This window comes from Felis catus, chromosome X (genome assembly GCF_018350175.1).
Source record: "Felis catus isolate Fca126 chromosome X, F.catus_Fca126_mat1.0, whole genome shotgun sequence".
NCBI classification, from domain to species: Eukaryota; Metazoa; Chordata; class Mammalia; order Carnivora; family Felidae; genus Felis; species Felis catus.
Window position 1 is genome coordinate 81388795 of NC_058386.1, and position 9987 is coordinate 81398781.

The 9987-nt window shown below is 37.2% G+C and overlaps 1 pseudogene; it reads right to left on the reverse strand.

Moving 5' to 3' along the window:
• Positions 1 to 499: 499 nt before the first annotated feature.
• Positions 500 to 3464, reverse strand: LOC101092669 (annotated as a pseudogene).
• Between the last annotated feature and the right edge of the window lie 6523 nt (positions 3465 to 9987).

Below are 9987 nucleotides of genomic sequence, written 5' to 3' on the forward strand. Positions count from 1 at the left end.
GTCTGCCAAATACTTTTTTTAAAGTTTATTTTATTTATTTTTTATTTTTGAGAGAGAGAGAGCGAGCACACTCTAGTGGGGAAGGGGCAGAGAGAGAGTGGGAGAGAGAGAGAATCACAAATAGGCTCTGCATGCTGTCAGAGCAGAGCCCAACTCGGGGCTGGAACCCATGAACAATGAGATCATGACCTGAGCTGAAATTGAGAATTGGAGGCTTACCCAACTGAGCCACCCAGGTGCCCCCAGCTTGAGAAATTCTATATCAGGTCTGTTCTTTTTGCCCATCCTCTATTTTTCTGGAATTGTTTACACAAACCTTTGTCCTCAGTGAATTAGAGTCTTCCTATGGACAATAGGTTTAAGAGATTCATACAACCCTTATTTCTTTCTAAAGAATATTTTATTTATTTATTTATTTATTTATTTATTTATTTATTTATTATTTAATTATTTGTTGGCATATGAAAATTTATTATTGTCATGTTTTCACCATCAAAACTTATGATCTTGGTCTTTATTTCTTGTCTTTGCATAAGGCCAAAAGACATTGGGCTACTTTGATAACCTTAAAGCAAACTCCAGGAATGTCATTGACAGCATGACCTTTGAGACAAAATCCAGCAACCAGAACTTCATCATTTTCCTCAATAAAATTCAAACAACCGTCATTGTGTACAAAGGCTGTGATTTTTTTTTGCCATTCTTGATTAGCTGGACCCTGACACACTTCCTAATGGCAGAATTTGTCTGTTTTCTTTCAACCCCTACTTTTTCCAGCACAATTCCTTTTTCATGAGAAGCACGTCCAAAAGGGTTGGCCTTCAGGGCTGTGCCCAAATGTGCTTTCTTGTATTGTTTACCATGCTACTTCTGATCTCCTTGGTAGCTACCGAGCTTTCTGGCACTTGCTCATTCTGTTGGCACCACAGGCCTGAGCAAAAGAGCTCTAAAAAATATTTTGAAAGTAAACAAACAAAAATATATAGTATCAAACGTGGATGAGAAGCAATTGAATGTGGCCATTCTGTCATTGTGTCAAGCACAATCTAATTCACAGATATGGATGACTGAGGCCTGAGCACTCTTTAATAGAATACAAATATCTAGGCAAGAGTGAAGAATAACTGCATCTTGATGAGGGTGAGGAAAAGAGGCAGGATATTTGTGGCAGAAGCTTGAAGTGGATGATGGGGATGTCCCTTAGGACTTTATAGGGATCTTGGAGCGATGGTGCTTCAGATTATACTAATACATTTGGAGAAAAACATAAGCTTGTGAAGGCTCTTAAGACTGAAAATTTATGCAAGGCTTTGCTGGACCCTGGCTCACTCCATGAAAGGGCCTCTCATACACAGTGGCCTCTCAGAAGGGGAGACACCAGCTGTGAGTTATGTTTTTAACTTCTAGGAAACAGGCTACACAGAGGGTCTATGTTTATATTATGAGTCATGGCAGGGACAGGTGGTGGGTCTGAAGTTTGACGTTTGCAAATGATGTCTCTGACTGCCAGGATTGTTCAGAAGAGTTGCTTGTTTGTAGGAGTGAGTTTGGAAAAGAAATGAAGAAATGAAAAGGCTTCTTTCTCTCAGTTACCATTTTATAGACTCTTTCCTTGAATTTGTTAAGGAAAAATGATACCAATATACAAGGGCTATTGTAGCAACTTAAATTCATCAACAAAATGTGAGCAGAACTTCAAATGAAAAGAACTGAACACTAGATTCTACCAGCATTGGGAATAATATAAGAATGAATGAATAAATAAATGAATGAATGATGAGGGAAACTCTGGATAAGGAAAAACAAAAATTAAACCCTCCTTTTTTTCTTAAATGGAGAGTCAGAATTCAAATATTGGCTGCCTAGAATTTCCATTATCTTGACCTTAAAGTTCTCCCTTTTATTTCTGGTTTATATCTTTAAAATGTTATATGATGTCTGAGAGATGTTTTAGCTTGTCACCATAATATCTATCAACATTTTGTGGGTCCACTTCTTAGTCAGAAAGATTGACATCAAGAACATATTATACAGAACTGCCAGGGAAGTCAATCCAAATACATTTGCTGTATGTATTTGAATTTCACCTTAACTGCTTTGACAAAGATTTGAATTAGAGAACAAAAGAGGAACTTTGAAAGAATGGAAACAGCAACGAAAGAGAAATACACAACATTGATCTAGGTATAAATGCACATGCACACATACACACATTCACACAAACATAGACATAAATTGCAAAACTTATTCTGGACAACCACTCCCCATACTCTACCACTGATGTGACTTTCATCTCCCAGTTCATTATTAACCTAGGGGCATTTGAAGATGAACAAAAAGGACATATTCCACAATTCTGATGAGAAAATTCAACCTTCAATTTGAGTTAGAAGATAACAGCAAAGAGAAAGCTATTTCTTTCAAATTTTGTGCATCTCTCGTAGGTAGATTTATGAAGACTCAAGGAAGTATCTTACCCAACTTACCTCTGTGTCTACTAAAGTTTGCTTTTAAAATTTGATCTAAGTTATGAGTGTGAATGGATAGTGAAGAACATTAAGCTTCAAATAATATTTACAACTTATTTGGCTTTGCAGTTGTTCTATATTGTTGCCTGAGATATATATTTGCATTTTTGACTGATGGGACCGTCCTAGTCCAAAGAACTCCTTTCTGCAGTGTCCAGCCCCAGCAGCCCAATTCAAATTCTCAAGCAGACCAAATGTTCTCTTGAATTCCATGGCTTCACTCACATTGCTCCCTTTACATGTCGTGTTATACATCCACAAGTACTGATTCAGTGTTTTTTATTTCTTGTTGGTGTTTATAATAGACATGTCATGCTTGTTATTTGGGCTAAGAGGCTAGGGCTGAACACTCTAGGAACTTGAATTAGCCCCATGCCAATGTTTTGGAGAGGAAAGAGTACAGATTGCGGAAATACAGAGGCCAGAGGTGAATTCTAGGCTCTGCTGCTTACATACTGTAAATATTTATTTACATATGTAAATATTGCCTCATAGGTTTACTTTAAGTATTAAAAGAGCTAGCACATGGAAAGCTTATAACACACTAGCAGGTACAGCTCACATGAGTTTTCTTAGTTCTGTAAAGAGCAGGATTCATGTCCGACTGTCATTTGTGTTTTACAAATGCTTGTTGACATTTCATAAATAATAGCCACTTGAGTGCTTAATGTGTAGTGTTCTATTATTCTTGCAAATTAATTTCTGTTAAAATAATTTCTTGGCCTTAACAGATCTTCCCAGCTGAAAACCCAGAGTGCTTGCCCAGCTTGAGTCTCAAGGATCTCCACAGCTCTCCAGGATGGTTGGGTGGGCTCCCCAATTTCATCCTCGTGATCAGTCCAGGCCAAAAGAGGGGAAGTGACTCACCAAACGTCCTGTTATCAGGATACTTCCAGTCTTGGAATCAGGCAGCTCTTCAGGCCCTCTCTCTGGCATCCTGCCTAATGTATTTATCTCTGTAGCTTCATGCTCTCATAGTCTTTCTGGGACTAAAAGGATAGCAGAAGCACCCATATTATGGACTTTGCAATGTCTTCTTTGAGATACAGAAAGAGAAGAGGGGGAAAAAGTTCAAAGGATAGTCAATATTGCTTTCCTCTTTGAACTCAACACACAAGTCATTCTATTATATTGAAAGATATGAAATTGTTTTGGTAGTTCAAAAATGACTGAATTTCAGCAATTTCATGTTGTTTTGCCCAATATAACAACTAGTGAGCTGTGTTTCCTACACAAAGTAAATGTCTGTTGGTTTTAATTTCTATTGTAGCCATTCCAAATGTTTTCCATCACATAGTTGTTCAATTGTGTTTATGGCAATGCCACGTCTGCTATAGAATGGAGGGAATGGGATAGGAAGTAAACTTATGCTGAGTGCCAAGGATGGGCCAGAAACTCTGTTAGGCATTTTACCCGCTTTTACTCTATGTTCAAAAACGTTGTATGGTGGACATCAGGATCTCTTTAATATTCACCTTTTCACTAAGTATGCTCTGTGAAGCTCAGAGAGGTTAATTAAATTTTCCAAGTTTGTAGTCAATAAGAAGCAGAGGAGTTCTAACCCGGTTGTATCTGACTTAAAGGCCCAAGCTCTCTCCACTTTGCCATATGGCCTTCCTTTTATGGTGAACTTTTAGGATGGCAGGACCAAAGTTGGTTTAAACTTGTTTGGTACAGTCCATGTGGGGCCATAGATATTGAGTTGGTTAGTAATATCTGTCTTCTTCAAATAGGCATGTGTAATACAGAGTTTGCTATATGAGTTTGGAATTTAGGAGAAATAAATTATGAGATGAAGCTAGGGAATTACACATAATAATTCCCTATAAATGTTTCTCGAATGAATGAATAATTAGATGAATTACAGATTTTGAGAGTCACCAGTATGGCACAAAAACAGACACATAGACCAATGGAATAGAATAGAAACCCCAGAACTAGACCCACAAACGTATGGCCAACTCATCTTTGACAAAGCAGGAAAGAACATCCAATGGAAAAAAGACAGCCTCTTTAACAAATGGTGCTGGGAGAACTGGGCAGCAACATGCAGAAGGTTGAAACTAGACCACTTTCTCACACCATTCACAAAAATAAACTCAAAATGGATAAAGGACCTGAATGTGAGACAGGAAACCATCAAAACCTTAGAGGAGAAAGCAGGAAAAGACCTCTCTGACCTCAGCCGTAGCAATCTCTTACTCGACACATCCCCAAAGGCAAGGGAATTAAAAGCAAAAGTGAATTACTGGGACCTTATGAATATAAAAAGCTTCTGCACAGCAAAGGAAACAACCAACAAAACTAAAAGGCAACCAACGGAATGGGAAAAGATATTCGCAAATGACATATCGGAAAAAGGGCTAGTATCCAAAATCTATAAAGAGCTCACCAAACTCCACACCCGAAAAACAAATAACCCAGTGAAGAAATGGGCAGAAAACATGAATAGACACTTCTCTAAAGAAGACATCCGGATGGCCAATAGGCACATGAAAAGATGTTCAGCGTCGCTCCTTATCAGGGAAATACAAATCAAAACCACACTCAGGTATCACCTCACGCCAGTCAGAGTGGCCAAAATGAACAAATCAGGAGACTATAGATGCTGGCGAGGATGTGGAGAAACGGGAACCCTCTTGCACTGTTGGTGGGGATGCAAATTGGTGCAGCCGCTCTGGAAAGCAGTGTGGAGGTTCCTCAGAAAATTAAAAATAGACCTACCCTATGACCCAGCAATAGCACTGCTAGGAATTTATCCAAGGGATACAGGAGTACTGATGCATAGGGCCACTTGTACCCCAATGTTCATAGCAGCACTCTCAACAATAGCCAAATTATGGAAAGAGCCTAAATGTCCATCAACTGATGAATGGATAAAGAAATTGTGGTTTATATACACAATGGAATACTACGTGGCAATGAGAAAGAATGAAATATGGCCTTTTGTAGCAACGTGGATGGAACTGGAGAGTGTGATGCTAAGTGAAATAAGCCATACAGAGAAAGACAGATACCATATGGTTTCACTCTTATGTGGATCCTGAGAAACTTAACAGGAACCCATGGGGGAGGGGAAGGAAAAAAAAAAGAGGTTAGAGTGGGAGAGAGCCAAAGCATAAGAAACTGTTAAAAACTGAGAACAAACTGAGGGTTGATGGGGGGTGGGAGGGAGGAGAGGGTGGGTGATGGGTATTGAGGAGGGCACCTTTTGGGATGAGCACTGGGTGTTGTATGGAAACCAATTTGTCAATAAATTTCATAAAAAAAAAAGAGAGTCACCAGTAAGTAATATTGAATGTATATCCTTCTATATTTTTCTATCCATATCCATTATTCAAAGTATTTGAGATTATACTATATAAACTCTTTCATCATTTCTTTAGAAATAACTTTTGCTGATTTTTAACAGGTATAAATTTCTAGGATTTAAAACTCATCTGGTAAAGAAGTTTCTGTTTTTATATAACTAATCTTAGTCTGCATTTGAGCCCCATTCTGTCTACTGCAAAAAACCTAATCTTGCTAATTGAAGGTAAACTCAGCTATATTAGGGTTTTCTTAATCGATTCAGTGTGGGGTAAATCATTTGAGGCTGAAATTTAAGTCCCAGACGTAAGGGGCTTACATTACATCACTGAATCATGAATGGGGGTGGTTAAATAAAAATAATTTGTCTGACAGCAATTAGGTGTGGAAGAACAAGTAACCACACTTAAATGAGGAGGGTAGAAAAATATATCCAGTGTCCATCCTCATCCACCTGACAAAAGGGGACCCTGGGGAGGATAATACCTGCCTGCTGATTTGTATATGGGTGTTACTATTGTAGACAAATTTTTACAGCAACTTCATTCTTACCTTCTTTAAGGGGTGATACCTATATTTTCTTTGTGAGGGAAAAGGATTTGCTAGGGGTAGTAAATGTGGCAAGATGAAATATTATCTGGTATATTTCCTGCCCTCTCACATATATTTTTACCTTGTGATATTTCCCTCTTCCTGTTTGGATACCTGAGAAACTATAGCCTCACAGGAATTCTTGGTGTCGCCCTAATGTGGGTATGGTATAATAGAAATGGCTTTCTTTCATATGAAAGTCAGAGAATGTCCAAGGTAGCTCCACTGAGTTTCCCATATCTTTCAGAGGTGTGGAACATAGTCCAGTTTTTCTGTGTTCCCAGCAGGCTCAAAAGTTAGCTGAGCAAGAATGCCTATGGTGCTGAGCCAGTCTCATGGTCAAGTTGAGAGGCTGCAGCATGGCAACATGAACCATATCTTTGTGGTTTAGATGGGAATTAATTAAAATATCTTAGGGATGTCACCAAGAGTAGTAAAGACCAAAACACTACATAAGCTCTGATAATTTAGATGTCATATAATGAGAAGTGGAGACATATTGATGGGTTGGATTTATCATACATTAACAAAGAAAAATGAGAAGAACTGAATTTACACTAAATTGGAGACAATATACTTCCTACTCACAACAGACTTGGAGCTCAAAATGGAGATTAGATTCAGTTACAATATAGAAAATACACAAAGTGACACTTCTTATATACTGTGTACTTTATTGTGTCTTGAAAATTCACACCTGCCATATTTTTCCCTCCTTGTAAAAATTATATGTATTTATTGGACGGATTTTACAAAACATAGCAGAATTTCAGCTCTTGATCAGAACCAGAAATGAAACTTAAATATCTCAGACAAAAGAAGGAAACAAAGGTGAGGATCATTACTCCAGACATCTGTCTGGAAGTTTTTTTCAGTAAAGGAAACATTCTTAGAATCCCCATTTTCAGAACTCTTTAAGACATGTGACAGAAGTAAATAATTGTAAAAAATTTAAATAATGCAGACATGAATAAGGTGAATCTGTTTATATTACCTCTTTTTTTCCAAAGATATCTTTTGATCTAAAAATCCTTTAATAATTTCTTTGTATTTATTATACTAGCACCTATGTATATATACACACACAAAAGTTGTTCATATCTGGGACACTTGGGTGGCTCAGTTGTTTAATTCCCCTTCAAAATAAATAAATTTAAAAAAAGTGTTCATACCCTTACCCTATTTTTCTGTTGGTGTGTAAGTGCATTTTTATATTAAGATTATTGACCACTTTTATATTATACTTTACAAATATTTTCTCTCAAGATTTTTTTATGGCTTTTAATTATATTCATGATAATTTTTGTCATATAGAATGTGTTTACATTTTGCTTATGCACAAAGTTCATAAATAAATTTGGACCAAATGAGAGTGCACCATTGCTAATTGTATAAACCTCAAAGTCAGCTAAGCAGGAGATCAGAAATCTACAAAATTGAAACCCTAGTAAATGCAGGACTTAGTGTAAGGGGCAGGGCTCTCAGTGTCAGTTTTAGTTTTGTATCTCTGCTCTCACATTTATATGTTTGGTGATTTGGGATAAGCAACTTATCTAAGCCTCCAGAGATTTCACCATTATTAAAGGATATTTAAAAAGTTATCACTATGATATTCCTCTATTCTAGCTTTTTAGGCTAAGGGGCATAGTTTCACATTGTATGTTGATGTCATGTTTTTCCTCCTTTTTCCCTTCTCTTTCCCCCTCCTCTTCCTCTTCCCCATCTCCTTCTGCTCTTCCTCCTCCTCCTCCTCCTCCTCCTCCTCCTCCTCCTCCTCCCCCCCCTCCTCTTTTCCCCCCTCTTCATCTACCTTGGACAACATGACTAACACGTTTAAAGCAACCACTCCCTGAACCCTGAAAACACATCTAGCAGAAAGGCATATAGGGAGAATGAGAGTTAGAATCATCTTATTGCCATTTCTTATGTGCTCATCCTTAGAAAAGTTATTTACTTTCTATAAACCTAAGGTTAATCATCTGAAAAATGTAAAATATTGCTGCCTTCTTTAAAGAATTTTTTTCCAAAGAGAAAATGAGTCAATCTAAAGAAGTTTTCTGGCATGTGCTAAGGCTTCTGGGATGTTATCTAACCTCATATGGCTTCCTTTAATTATAGTGATGACTGTGATATAAACTAAATAGTATAGTGATTAAGCAATGCCCTTCCTACTTAGATGAGTACCAAATTATCAGTAAAAACTTGAATGAAGGTAAATTGTATCTGAACATTCTATCATTGTGTCAAGTAGTACTTGACACAGGGAAGGATGACTGAGGCCTGAGGACTCAACAGAATACATAATACAGAATACAGATTTCTATGAAAGATAAAAGCATGACTTCCTCTGGTTGGGGGTGAGAAGAGGTAGGATCTTTGTGGGAGAAGCTTGAAGTGGATTATGGGGCAAAGGACATTGTAAAAGTCTGGGAGAGATGGTGCTTCAAATTGCTGTCTGTGGTAGATCATGTTTCTTAAGACGGTGGCAACAATATCTGTCATTCCACGTGCTCCTTTGGAATGTGACCTTGCGTTTAACCAGTCAAGAATATAAGTTTATTTTCCTTTTCCTTGAATATTTCCAGAGTCCCTGTATTTATTTTTGACCAATAAAATTCAGCAGAAGTAATGCTGTAGAGTTTCCAAGTCTGTGCGCTAAAAAGTGTTCAGCTTTCACCTTTATCTCTTGGAATTCTCCTTTTTCTGTAACTCAGCTGCCATGCTGTGAGGAGTAATTACAAGCAGTAACGTGGAAGGGTCCACGTGGAGAATTGATTCTCCTTGCTGCTAGCTCCAACTGAGCTCCAAGTCAGTGGCATGCATCTGAGTCTTTAGTATGTGATACTATTTTTGACCTTTTGACCATCCCAGCACTCCAGCTGAGGCCACCTTAAACAAAAGAACCACCCAACCAAACCATAGAATCATGACAAAGAATAATAATAAAATGTTGATGTTTTAAGCGTCTGTGTTTGGAGTGACTTGTTATGGAGCAGCAGATAACCAAACACTGCCTACATTTGGATTGGTAGAATATGGGAAAGACTATATATATATATACATACATATATATGTACATGTATATGTATATATGTATATATGTATATGTATATGTATATATACATGTATATATACATGTATATGTACATGTATATGTATATATGTATATATGTATATATGTATATGTATATGTATATATACATACATATGTATATATATATATATATATATATATATATATATATATTATTTGTGAAAGCTCTCAAGATCTGATGAACCATGACTCCCTGACCCACCTTGTGAAAGGTCCTCTCCTATATGGGGAACTCTCAGGAAAGAGAGACACAAGTTTAAGATTATATTTAAAAATTCCAAAAGACAGAGAGTTGCTTACAGATGATACTACATAGTTAATGAGTTTTAAAGGCTAATGTCTGCATATGATGCAATGTGACTGTATTCTTTTTTTTGAAGAGTGGTAAGAATGGTCCCATGGTTTTGAAATATAAAGAAAGGAATGAAATGTCCTCTTTCTCTCTGATTATTTCATATCTTGGAC